The 14,373-nt window shown below is 43.8% G+C and overlaps 1 long non-coding RNA gene across 1 annotated transcript; it reads left to right on the forward strand.

The window, feature by feature from the left end:
- The first annotated feature begins 5,048 nt into the window (after nt 1-5,048).
- Nucleotides 5,049-11,714, forward strand: LOC117046746. The gene is made up of 2 exons (XR_004426618.1): nt 5,049-5,254; nt 11,645-11,714. It is a non-coding gene; the product is annotated as an uncharacterized LOC117046746 (long non-coding RNA).
- Nucleotides 11,715-14,373: the final 2,659 nt, after the last annotated feature.

Raw genomic sequence — 14,373 nt, forward strand, 5'->3', positions numbered from 1 at the left:
GTCGCTCAGAGCGAGTCCGGCAGCAGCGCTCCGCTTTGGGACGCGCGTTACCGTAAGTAGGGTAAGGGACGAGCAGCCGCTTCTGGGTCGCTTGCGCGCCTGGCTGGGGAGCAACAGGCAGGAGGAGAGATCGTAATGGCAGCATCGACGGTGCGGGCTGACCCTTCGCTAGCGGCTGCTCTCCCTCCGGGGAAGATGCCAGCTACCAGCGCGCTTCGTAGCCGCTCGTCAAGAGCGTAGGAAGCTCCCTTGCTTAGACTGAGTCAGACCGTTTGTCTGCATTGTCTGGGGACCTTCCCCCGCATCATGCCCGCCCTGTGCTCTCTCTGCCCTTTGCAAAGTGGCCCAAGCAGGACTCTGGGTGTGCAGGAGCTAAAGACAGGGCACGCGCTAAGAATTAACGCTGTACTCAGTACAGTGTTATATATGTCTACCCAGAAGTAAGCCTTCGTGTTTAATGGGGCTTATTTCCAAGAAAGTGGGTACAGAATGGCAGCCTAAGCTGTGGTTTAGAGTTGGCATTGGGACAAGGGAACACGTCTTGTGTGCCTTAAGCAGTTGCATGGCAAGCAGGAATTCAACAGGTTGAGCCTTTCCTGCTGTGGATATACAGTTATGGCAAAAGCTTCACCGGCGTGACTGTACTCTCTCCCATGCCCTCCATGGAAGCCCTCACCCCCATGGCAGCCATTTTGTGATTTGTGCCCACAGCACTCTCAGAATTCAAAATGGTCCCAAAAAGGCGACCCTTGGAACAAGGGATGGATCCCATTAAATAACCCGCGGAAACACAATCAGCTATGAAGCAGCCCAGTCATAGCTGCACTGTTGATTGCACAGCAATTCTGATGTTTTTTGAGATTTTCCTGAGTTTTGCAAACATGTTTGAGGCACACACTTCCCAGCTCTTCCCATTGTCATCCAGAGGCAGACAGTTTCTTCTTTGGGGAACCAAGAAGTCCAGTAAATGGATTGTCCAATTGAGACACATTACACACACACACACACACACACACACATATATATAGCAGTCTATGGGACAGTTTCATGCTTGAAATAGCCACTACTGCTATTGAGTGATAAGTCTGATTATATGAAACAGATCACAGGTGTTTATCTCTGATTCCTCCATAGCCAGAACTGGTACACCCATGAGGCAAGGCGAGGCAGCCGACTCAGGCGGTGGAAGTTCAAGAGACAGAGCCCTGTCTGCCTCATCACTTCCGCCACTGGGGGAATGCCTCCCTTTTGTTGAATTTCAGAGAGAGGGAGCTGCATGGTGTTACCACCCTTCTTCCATACCCTGCGGAATGCCCCTCTCTTGCTGGGTTTTGACCAATGGGGGGCATTCCACCGGTGGCAAAAGTGGGGGGCATATTCTCATTTTGCCTCAGGTGGCAAAACGGGATGAGCTGCCCATGGCCAATGTAATGCATGCCCCAGCTCTCTCCTAAGAGATCAGTCTTCCAGAATATTTAGTATATTGGTACCAAAGAAAGAAGAAAGTCTTCAACTGAATTACACCATTTCCTGAGGCGTAATATCTCCCATCAATTTCCTCAAAGAAAATTGTATTAACTGCTGAATTCACAAAATATTCTTGAATGTCATTATTTAAAAAGATGACTCTCAGAAGTCAGATAACTTAATTGAATAGAGCCAATTTTCAATAAAGAGCCAGCTTATGATACTGCTGTGCGGAAATGGCCTTTTGAAATTATTAACCCTGTTTGTGGTCAGAGAAACTGGAAGGACCATTTCACTGCATTTCTCCAGGGTAAGGAAGAGGAATGGTCCCAGGGTTGTTTTCAGTGTTAAGGCGCACCATTAACAGAAATGCAGCTTCTTTCTCTTTTCTTTAGTGGGGAGACCTGCCTCTTCAAGTGGCAACAGCAGCAAATGCACTGGCAGCCTGAGCACTATTTTTGTCAAAAAAAAATAAAAAACAAAAAAAATTCCTTCCAGTAGCACCTTAGAGACCAACTAAGTTTGTTCTTGGTATGAGCTTTCGTGTGCATGCACACTTCACACGAAAGCTCATACCAAGAACAAACTTAGTTGGTCTCTAAGGTGCTACTGGAAGGAATTTTTATTTATTTTTTATTTTGTTTTGGCTGTGGCAGACCAACACGGCTACCTACCTGTAACTGGCACTATTTTTGTGTCTTCCATAATGCCCCAGACCTAGCATCATTCTGGGAGATTGGGGTTGTGGGGTTGGAATGGCAGCTGCCACAAAAGAAATGTTGGAAAAATTCTACAAGGTGGCCTTTTCTGCAGAGGGGGTTGAGAAAGAAAAATCTCAGCTGTTTTCTCAGAAAAAAAGGTCTTCTGAGAAATTCAGGTACGGTCATGAAAACTCAAGTGATTTCTTTGGCAAGCCTGGTCTTCTGACCTAGTCTTCTCCCTGATGTTAGTAGACATCCGGGTATGCTTAGTGAGAAGAGATAGAGAAGATACTGATTTAGAAAACCCACATTTTGTAAGTTGAAAGCAAGCAATGAAATTTGTCTGTTGGTTCCCTTTATGCTGCCAGTTACTCTGTCAATGCTGGTGGGCCTGTTTCCTGCAGTCCATCTAATCACTCTGTAATTAAAGATTCAAGTGCCATTTTAGACTTTCAGGAAGATTACAGGGCTTCATATAAATGGGATTATAGATCCTTGGCCAATCTCATCCTCTTTCAGATAGACATCTAGAAAACCTCTTAGAATAATCTTTCGGGAAAAGCCCAGCTATCTGTAACACAGTAAAGTAGCATTGCCTGCTGTAAGGACTTTCATTGCATTGCAAGGGAGTCAAACAGTGTACAGCATGGACCACAGTCTTGTAGTTACCGTAGCCTATGTGTGATGAAGGCTGAGGCACTGGGCAAGGTCTGTACGTCAGTAGCAGAGCACATACTTTGAATGCAGAAGGTTCCAGCTTTGAGCCCCAACATCTTCAAGAAGGGCTAAGGGGAAAAAAAACCTGTCTGAAATCCTGTAAAGACCTTTTCTAGGCTGAGGGCCACATTCTGGGGGCCTCATGCCAGGGTCTTATCCTCAGTTATTCAGCATACAAGAAAACTGCATGCTTATTATTGTCTTCCAAATGCCAGGTTTTTTTAAAAAAAAATTCCCTTAGTTGGAGCCGGATTCAACTGCTTTCTATTTCCTGCTTCCTTGTTCGTTCTGTACATTTGCCAGTTATAAAAAAACACCTGTTACCATACCCAGGAAACCCCAAGAGAGCCAAAAGAGCAGTGAAATGAGGCACCACACGAAAGCTTATGCCATAATAAATTAGTTAGTCTTTAAGGTGACACAAGCCTGCTATCACTAGTAGAGGAACTCTAAAAGCTAGGGAGTTCACTTAGTTATTTTTTCATATATATATATATATATATATATATATATATATATATATATATATATAATCATAGAGTTGGAAGAGACCACAAGGGCCATCCAGTCCAAACCCCCCCCCCATATATCAGTTTGCATTTTTAATCTGAACTAATGATTGGATTGTGGTTCAAGTGCAGAGAGCATTCTGTGTGGACTGTGTGTTTGCAGCAGAGGCATGCATGTGCAAGGGAGAACATGTAAATCATTTTTGTTTCTCCGCTGCTAAGGCCTCTAAGCTAGCTTGCGGGAAACAAGAGGGCGAGGAAAGAAAAATATCTATTACAGCTCTGCCTGTAGATGCACCCCATCAATGCTGTGGCTTAATGAGCAACCTCAGGCTATGCTGGAAACAAAAGGGAAATCACAAGCCGGGGGTCTATGTAAAGTTTCTATCTGTTTTGGTCTTTGATATCACTCCAGATCAGAGCAGCAGAGACCAGCAGAGGAATCCTTTCCACCAGCTAGATAGGCACCTCCTTCCTACTATATTCTGTAGCCTATGTGCTCAGCCCATGATGGGAGGAGGAAAGTACAAAAATTATGGATTGAAGATGACAGATACAACCCCAGCATGCCTTGAAACCCTACCAGTAGGCACCAATCACCTACTCTGCTGGCAACAATGCCCACAATGTTAGCTCACACATGGAAAGTGCCAATGAACTTGGGTCACACATGGATACATCCCTGCATCAACACACATGCAAAATGACACCTCAGCATCTTCAACCACTCAAGCATCCCTACAGGCAGGGGTTTTAATTCCCTCACAAGTACAGTTTTAGATTTCAACATACAAAGGGGAAGAAGGAATGGTTCTCTGGGCTGGATGCCTGCAGAGGTGAACACAGCTGTCCTGGGACAAGGGATCAAGACAAGGGTTTCTCACCCAACGAGGGGAACACTCATATGATAAACAGCGAAAGGGGAGGGGTCAGGAGCAATGATATTGACAGCAGCATCTAGTGGCTCACTCCACAAGGATGTGAAACAGGCAGTGGGAGTTTGAGCCTTACTATGGGTGAATGCCCTCACTTACCTTTGCATGCCTGGGTAAAAATGAATAATGTCATTGGCAAGAGAGAGCGTTTTTGTCCACAGTGCAAACTCAGCAGCACAGCTCCCTAACTAACCACTCAGCCACAGTGGCAGACAAGATGGGGCATATTTCTTTCTTTGCGTCCTGAACCACAAGACCCAGTTGTTACCAGGGCACCCAGCCTTGCGGTTGCTGCCATTTTGGGAATCTCCCCCTCACCTTGACTCCAAATGGTAGAATAAGCTGAGATTTCGGCACCAACGACAAGCCCTTCAGCAGACAGACTCAACGAGAAGACTGCACCCTAAAAGGAAAGAGATCTGAATTAACATTTTCTTGTTTTAAATGTAAAACTCAGCATGACTTGCTTCATATTTTCTACTGGCCATCCCTTCAAATTGTGAGCTTTTCTTTCGCAGCTGTGTTCATAAGACATCTACTCCCCCACCCAGTCCATACAAAAATTTAAAGTCTTCAGAAACTAATCCTATACATGTCTATACAGAAGAAAGTCCCAAGTGAATTTGATGGAACTCACTCTCTGCTAAGTGTGTATAGGATTGCAGCCTATACGTATTTGTATTTAGTGTGTGCCTTTTTTTAAAGAAGTAAAAAACATTTCATAAAGTAATTATTAACTTTTCTGTGGTCCTTAGGAAAAAAAATATGCTTTTGAGCCCAGGATTTTCCGTGCTTGCTTTGGGCCAGGGAACTGAACTGTGACAAAAATGGAGAAAAGACCCAGAAAGCTTGTGTAAATTGGAACCAAACCAGAGGCATAATTTCTTGTACAGATTGGGTCCAAGTTGGAACTCAGCAACAGAAGGTATTTTCAGGTTTCCAGTTAAATTAATGGTCTGGCTTTTTGAAAAATGTTAATATAGTTTGATTTTTTTTTAATTGCCATGATGTTTTAATTCCAAAAGGATGCTACAAAGAAACATACCAGCATGTGACTAATTACAATCAAAAGCTCTTCTCCCTCCCCGCCCGAAAACAACACTCTAGGATGAGGAAGGTAGCCAGGCTACGCATAAGATAGTCTTTCCAGCTGCATGCCAGATGTTGGAATTAATAGCCCCACCCCCAAAATCACCAAAAGTGATCTTTTTAAATAGATTTTTTTGGGTGCTTCTTAATGTAGCCTGTTGTTAGATTCTAGCATGAGTTGTAAGGTAAGGTAAAGGGACCCCTGACCATTAGGTCCAGTCGTGTCCGACTCTGGGGTTGCGGCACTTATCTTGCGTTCCTGGCTGAGGGAGCCAGCATACAGCTTCCGGGTCATGTGGCCAGCATGACAAAGCCGCTTCTGGCGAACCAGAGCAGCGCACGGAAACGCCGTTTACCTTCCCGCCGGAGCGGTACCTATTTATCTACTTGCACTTTTGACGTGCTTTCAAACTGCTAGGTTGGCAGGAGCTGGGACTGAGCAACGGGAGCTCACCCAATTACGGGGATTCGAACCGCCGACCTTCTGATCAGCAAACCCTAGGCTCTGTGGTTTAACCCACAGCACCACCCGCGTCCCTGATAGCATGAGTTGTATGATTCAGCAAAGTTGCCATGCTCATGCAAGGACTTTTGTTTGTGCAACAGAACTTCCCCTCCCTCTCTTTCCCCCAAATCTGTTCTAGGAGTCCCCTAACCCTCCATTGCACTACTGGAAGTCCTTGTGCGTATGGGATCGCTTTCTTGGATACAAGCCATTCTTTCTATGATCACAGTTGCCCTTATTCAGCCTCTGATTCCCTCTTCCAAATATTACACAGTTCTATCATGTCTCTTTTTTAAAAGACCATATAGTGATGGAGAATTAGTATCTCCGCACTCCCAGAGGGAACAGGAATTTTCAACCTGGCCTATGCTGATGAAGACAAGAATGGCAGACCTTTCATATGTCACCAATGAAAGGGTGATGAGATTATTGGGGAAAACTCATGTGCTTTAAATGTGTGGTGTTTATCCAACCTACAATTCTCTTCATCCTCCTAAACATTGTTTATGACAGTTGGCACTGATGGGGAGTCTGACAACAACTGGAGGGTCACAGACTGCCCATTCCTGCCACAAACCCCCGAAGCACCATTTTAAGTCAATAAATCTATAGTGATCTTCCCCAAGGAATCCTGGTGTTGAAATGATGTGATGAAGGACTCCAGTCCTTGACAAAGAACTAACTTTTCTATGGAGGGAAATGATGGCATCTACACAGGCTAAACCTTGCACATGAACAGAGAAGTTGTGTGCTGTTCTAAGCAGACCATATTCTTTTATAGTTGTCCTTAGATGGCCTGATAAAAATATCTCTATCAGCTCTTTGGAGATTAAATTTGTAAAAAGAGGTTGAACGCCTCCACAGCATAAATAAAAAGCAGCAACCCAGTCATGTTTCATCATCCTCCCAGTTCAAATAACATTGTTTTAGTCCCTGGCAGCCTCACCCCATGGTAGGTAATTACAGAGTTTAACTTGGGGAAAACAGAGACGAAGTGGAGGAAACCTTCATTAGAAAATCATCTTTCAAACAGAAACCCCCAAATGTAATGTCTGCGGCAGCATGCCAGAGCAGCCACAACTCATCAGAACAAAGCTTATGCTTGCTCTGTGATAAGGGGGTGAAGTGTTAAAGAGAGATTTCATAGGATCACTTGGTTAAAGTTGTTCTGGGGAGGAGAGGGCTATGGGAGAATTACAGTGCTTTCAATAATAAAGAGTGCTCTCTCTTTTTCCTTTTTCATCCTCACTTACTCTTCCTATATGGGCAGGGCACTCCTATACACACATTATGTACCACTGCCTCAGAACTAAAAGGGAGGGGTGCACCCAGACCCTCTTTCTATGCCAGGGGTGAGGAAACTGTGGTCCTCCAAATACTGTACTCCAGCTCCCACCATCCACGTCTGTTGGCCATGCTGACTGGAGCTGATGAGAACTGAGGCCTACAGCATCCCGAGGACCACTGGTTCCCCACCCACCCCTGTTCTATGCAACCGTGCTTCCAATCTGTGGATCTGCCACTATCATGTTTAATTTAGCCATGTGAAAGCTTCTTGCTGTGATTCTCAGGATTTTGATTTCTGCTGTCGCATCTGAAGCAGTCTAAGAAACCTCCAAATTGCTCCCTCACAAAGAGTGTTGTTCGATCCAAATGCATTGGGCCTAATGAACTCTCCATCTCTGATGTTCTTTCTTTCTTTCTTTTTTATCCACCTCTGATGTTCTTCAGAAGCTTTAGCTTAGGGGGGGGGTTTCTTCTGTTTTTTCATCGTTCCTCTCCCCCACCCCCAATCCACACAAACTGGTGTCTTCCTCCTTGCATTTGGGGGAATCCGAATGACACGGGCTCAATTTCTGCCTTTAGAACTTCTGCTTAGGGGTAACGGGTAGGATGGTTTAATCATATTTTCATTTCTGTGTAATGCACTGGCTGAATTTTAATCTTCTTTTCTCACTTCACAGAAGGGAGCCGAGAAAAAGGTTTTTTTTTTAACCTTCTGGCCTTGCCATTCAGATATGTTGACATTTCCATTTGGTCTTTCCTCTGATGCAGTGTTTTGACGTCAGGTGGGCTGGTTAATAGCTTGAAGTGTGTATGACTCACTCAGCAGTGGGGTGTGCAATGGGATTTGTAGCATGGCCTTTCCTCTTTCGTATTGCTTGTTAGGGTGTGTGTGTGTGTGTGTTTTTTAAAAAATAAATAAATAACATGAAACCTGATTCACAACTTGAGAGGAGGTGCAGCTCAGTTCAGGCTCTAATAGGCATCTCCATGGCAACTGGTTTTACAGGCATACTTGAAATTTCACTATTACAGCAAGCCCTCATCATTGTCCCTTTTGGTTGGCTTTGGCAAGCGTCTGTTCCCTCTAGAAATCCATCTATCCAATCAGGTCGCAGGACTCACTTGGCTCAACCAAAACCCATTGCTACGCACTGGAGTTCAAGCTATGTTTTATAAATCAAAGCAAATTGAGGTAGTTTCATATTGGATCGGACTTTTGTTTGTTTGTAAGGAGCAGTTTTAAAGTGCCACTGTGAGGTTGCTGCTAGGTGCCTTACATAAAACCATAGCAAATGCTGTTTTGAAGTTGCAAGTTGATCATTTTGAATTAGCTTGCTTTGTTGTTGGGAGATCTTAAACTAGGTGCAAGTGGAAATTTTTACATGGTTCCCATGTAAGAATTCATGTTAAGCATTGTGGTTACGTCAAGACTGGATTACTGCAATGCACACTATGTGGGGCTTCCCCAACGCTTGTTCCAGAAGCTGCAATTAGTGAAGAATTCTGTAGCATGATTGCTGGAAGGAGTGAGGCGTTGTCAGCATATAACACCTGTGCTTGGAGATCTGCACTGGTTTCCGGTTTTCTACCAGGCGTAGCAAGGTATTACTATTAGTAAATAAAGCCCTTAACAATTTAGAACTAGTTTATCTGCGAGATTGCATTGCTCCATATTGACTGCTTAGCTCTGTGGAATTGGCACTGTTACACGTGCCACATAATACCTGTTCTGCAATAATATCTGTTCTGCATTTGTAAGAAATCAATCTACCCCCCCCTTTTAAAACATGTTATTTTTCAGGGTTGTTTTTTTAAAAAATCACAATCACACAAATTAAGTTCATTTTCCAATTAAAAAATGCATAATTTGACTTCCTTTCCCCTCCTGTGGTTTCTTATGTTTTAATTTTCATTACTGCATCTCCCACTTAATTCCATTTATTAATTATTCCCTATGTTTTCCTTAAAGCTGCTTGTTTTACATTAATCCTGCTTAATGAATTTAGTTGTTTACAGTAATTTTTCAAATAATCCACAAATCTTTCCCATCCTTGGTTAAAAATAAATCCGTCTTTTAGCATGGCAGCACCTACGGTTTGGAACGCCTTGCCTTTTGACAACTGGCTTAAAAGAATGAAGCAAAGTAAAGCGTATGATAACTCAAACCTTGAACACTTGCTGACAGCAGATCATGTAAAATATCCTATATTATTTTTGCAGGGGAGGGACAATGTAAGGAAGCTTTAACTATACTTGCAGATGTGGCCCTAAAACCAGCACTTCTGAAGGACATGCGCCTATGGTGGGTGTGGCCAAAGTGAAACATTGGCATAGCCAAAGTCAGTATGTGTCAATCACACACATGGTCAGAGACACTATGCTGATCAGCAGAGGATCAGAGAGAACATTTTGCGTGTGTTGGGATGGACAGAGTGGATTAAACCTACAGGAAAGGAAGAAAAGGTTTACCCTGTTCTCAATTTCTCCCAAGTGAATAATATTAGTTATGGATACCAGGTCTTCACAGAGCAAAGATATCGTAAGGAATAAAACATTATGACTTATTTTTTATTTTTTTGAGGTCAGAAACATGACAGTACCCTGGAGGCCCTTTTCAAAGATTCATGGCAGCAGAGAAATAGCTGCTGGGAGAGAGCGTGTCAGCAATCTCTGCAGCTTATGACTTGCCTGCTTTAAACAAACTTTAACAGCCAGGAGATGTTCCAGCTGAAGCGCTTGGTTGGAAATTCCATCCATCAGAGTAGCTTTTCTCCTCCAGGCATGTACAGTTGATGTGGCAGCTTTGAACCTTGTCACGGTGTTCCCCTCTGTTTTCCCCTTCTCCAAGTGTGTTAAGTGATTGATACATGTGGATTTGTGGACCCTACGCCTGGTTTGCACACATCAGTGATCCTGATATGAGAGCTATGTAGCTTAGCTTTTTAGAAAGCCCACCTCATAATTTCAGAACCTCGGTTAAAGAGTGTGTTGATCAGGACTGAGGACTGGCAGAAAGATATACATTACATGTTTATATTCTACTCCTAAGCTTAGTCCAGTGCAGAGATAGGAATGTCTTAGCTATCTCAGAATGCAATGCCCCAGAAAGGCAAGGAATGCTAAATTGGATATATATCAGTGCAGCAAGTTCATGATTGTGCAGATAATATTTATTATTTTCGTATATTATTATTATTATTATTATTATTATTATTATTATTATTATTATTATATTTTTAAACTATTTATTAAAGCAGTTTATATACTGCTTAACTACAATAGTCTGTAAACCATTTACAGAGATACAATACAAAAAGAGAGAGGCAAAACAATAAAACCAGTTGCTGGAAACCACAGGAGGAGAGAGTGCTCTTGTGCTCGAATCCTGCTTACGAGTTTCCCACAGGCAACAGGTTGGCCACTGTGAGAACAGGATGCAATTGGCCTGATCCAGCAGGCTCTTCTTCTGTTCTTAAAACCAAATGCCAGTTAAAATGCCTGCTGGAATAAAATCCAGTACTGCACTAAATAATGATAACATCAGTAGTCTACCACTGCCTGTGAAGTACTGCATGGAATCAATACGGCTGCACTTTTGAGAATAAGTCCAATTGGATTCAATAGGACATTTCTGAGTAGGCATGGTTCACTTTTCACTGTACATGAGCTTCCCACAGGTGTCTGTTTGGCCCTCCATGGAAAGGAGTATGCTGGACTATGCGGGACTTTGTTTTGATCCAGAAGAGCTCTGCCTATGTTCATATGGCAAATGAATGTACTTAGCCAAGTGTAATCCCTGATCAGACTCGCATCTTTATTTTGCGAAGAGCTCCCCAAACAGTTATTATGGTTTTGGGTTTTTGATATTTCTAGTAAGAAATAAAATAAATATGAAAATCCCAGGTCTGGAGATGAAAAGCGGTTGCTAAAGGCCAAAAGGGTTGACCCGCAATGACTGTAACCTAAATTGCTCACTTGTGGTTTAGGGCTCTGAATGACTTTTTAAGGAGGGTTTCAGAAGGGAACGGGAGGCAAAATGCCCCTCCTGATGAACCAGCGGCATTGGCTTTGGGAAGGGTTGACCCAGGGGATGCCACAAACGGAGGAAATTAAAAACCTGTCTCCTCCTAGATTATTCAAAATTGAAGGCCGCAGAGCAAAGGCCCTTGTAACAAATGCTGGTGTGAGACTCAAAATGATTTCCTTTCATGTGTAAAATAGTGTTTAGATAAGGAGAAATACCAAAATGAATGAAAGCCTGGAGATGGAATGGGTAGAAGGAAGAAAACTCTCTCTCTCTCTCTCTCTCTAAATGCACAACCGTTTCTGCTTTAAAAAAAAACATTTCAAAGGAAAACCTGTTACTTTGGATCTGGAAACAAAGCACAGAGAATAAATGGTTGCATCCAGACTTCTGCATTTTTTTTATCTCAGTGATGTTTCTCGGAGACCTCCATCCTGCCTAATCCTGCACTGTGATCCACATCTATCCTGCAATACAGTAAGTAAACCAACGATGACACACCAGCCTGTAGAAACAGAAAGGGTTACTCATTCCCAGTTATAGGGTGGTATGTATGTATGTATGTATGTATGTATTCATTCATTCGTGGTGCTCTCCCCTCCCCCTCCCACTTGATCCTCGCAACAACCATGATAGGTTAGGCTGAGAAAGGGTCACCTGGTCAGCTTCATGTCTGAGTGGAGATTTGAACCCAGAACTCCCCAGCCCTGGTCCACCACTCTAACCCAGGAATAGCCAAGGTGGTGCCCTCCAGATGCTCTTGGACTGCAGCTTACATCAACCCTGACCACTGTGGAGTGGATGAGAGTTATGGTCAAATATGCATGCTGACTATCCCTGCTCTATCCACTACACCACACTGCTTCTCTTTATTTAGGTTCTTGGTCTGTTAGGCTTTCACAGTAGTGGTGGCAAAGAATCATAAGGCTTTTGTGAAATATACGTAATTCAGTAGTACATGAGATGTATTTTAACTTTATAGTATTTGTTTATAAAAAAAACATTTATATAACACCAATTCATGCAATATAACACAGCAGCATATACAATAAAATAGAAAATACACACACACACACACACACACACACACACACACACAAAACAACAACAACAACAGAGCTGTAGATCAGGGGCAGAGACCAGGGTTCAAATCTTCCAACTCAACCATGAAACTCACTAGGTGACCTTAGACCCATAACTATCTCTCAGCCTGGCCTACCTCGCATGGTTGTTGTGAGGATGCACTGTGGAGAGGACAAAAATTAGGCACCCCACCTTGAAATCATTTGAGAAAAGGGTAGGTGGGTGGGTGTACCCGCTTACCTAGAATATTTGCATTACTGTACTATTATTGGTATCTTTCATTTCATCTAGAAAATTCTGATTAATTGTCATGGCAACTCAGTGTCATGTATAATATTATTACAATTTATTAGCCGCCTTTCACCCTAAGGTTACAACAATTTAACACAACATAGATATTAAAATGCAGCATCAATCTGTTTCAGAAACAGATTGAAAGAACATAAAGAATTATTTTTAAAGGCAACAGGAATGAGCGTTCCCCACATCAAATGGGGTGCGCCTTTTGCGTGGTTGCGAGTAACCCCCTTGGATCACGGTGCAGCCCCTGGCAGTTGGGTCTGGCCCACCTTCCCAGGTTGGATACCTGTGAACTCCACCTACTTAGCAGCTGCCCAATCCCAGCTGGGGAGGTGTTGCCAGGGGGATTGGCCAGGTAGAAGGAGGGATTATTCAGTACACACAATAGAGCTTGAGTCATACCTGGGAAGTGGCCATTGGATTCAGAGCTTCCCCACCCTCCACTCCCTCAATTGACGTTTATGTTGCAGGTTAACCACATTCTTTTCCGCAGCCACACAGGTATGCAGGTGCTGCTATGTCAAGGTCGCTGTTGAAGGGCTGGAAAGGACTTTTCCTGCATTGGCAGGTTTCGCCTTTCCCGTAGCAATTCGTCATAACTTTGGCGGTTACAGGCCTTGGGCGGAATCCTTTAGTCATCTACAAAATTGCGGCGTCAATAACAGGGTTCCCGTTAAAGGGGTCTCAGGGGGAAGCATTGACCATACGCCCTGAGGTCGTCACTGCCCTCCCCCTCCAGCGGCGGCGAACAGGGGCGGGCAGGCTATCTGCTTGAACATATGTTCTCCAGAGCTAGCCCACTCCCCACTCATGCTGGATAACCCTGAAATTACCAAGATCCCCGGCTGGGGGGGGGGGCTGGGAAGGATAAACGCCCAATGCCTGAGCCAAGGTCTCCCTACATCTGAATATTAATAAAGTTGTGGCCAATTTAATCCCATAGAACATTGACACGTGTCGTTATTTCCCTCGGGGGCCGCCCGGGGTTCGGGCGATTCCGCCTGGCCACGCAAATGTCTACTGGGGGAATGAGGGTAAGTGAGGTCAGACCACAGCATAAATGGAGGCCAACAGAAACATTTCCTGGAGTGCTAGCTTAGTTAGTTCCCTGAGCGTTGTGCAGGAGGCTCACACAGTGCTGGTAGTGAGATTTAAGGATCTGATAAGCTGCCCGGCGATATCCCTTGTGTTATGTACTGAGCTGAATCCCAGAACAATAGGATCCAGAATGCAGCAGTCTGATTGGTCTGGAGTAGCCACCCAATCCAGCTCCAGGTGAAAGTGAATCAGCAACCTAATTGGCCTGCCGGAGCAGCCAATCAGGCTTCTGGAGGAAGTGAATCCGCAACCTGATTAGCCCACAGGAGTAGCCCAGAATTAGCCAATCACATGGGGCCCATTGTGTTAATAGTGTATATATAGCAGACGTTTTGGGGAAAGATTCATTCGTTGCTACTATGAGCTGAATAAAGAGCATAAAATCCACACTTTACTAAGAGTATATTTCACCTTGTCTTGGGTTGATTTTCCCTTGTCCTTCCATGTCGTCTGCTATCCTCCCTTGTTTTAATGGTTGCCTGGGGATAATTTCTGCCTTGGATCATACAAGCCCAATGCTGCAATTACTTTCTGACCTCAAAGGCGAGTGTTTCCAAATTACACTTCTTCATAAAAAGCCACTGTCTAGTGGTGTGTGTGTGCGCAAGCTTATTTTTATATACCTAAACAGTTAAATAGTGGGTGTGGATGAAGAGAG

The sequence above is a fragment of the Lacerta agilis genome, chromosome 1 (assembly GCF_009819535.1).
Source record: "Lacerta agilis isolate rLacAgi1 chromosome 1, rLacAgi1.pri, whole genome shotgun sequence".
NCBI classification, from domain to species: Eukaryota; Metazoa; Chordata; class Lepidosauria; order Squamata; family Lacertidae; genus Lacerta; species Lacerta agilis.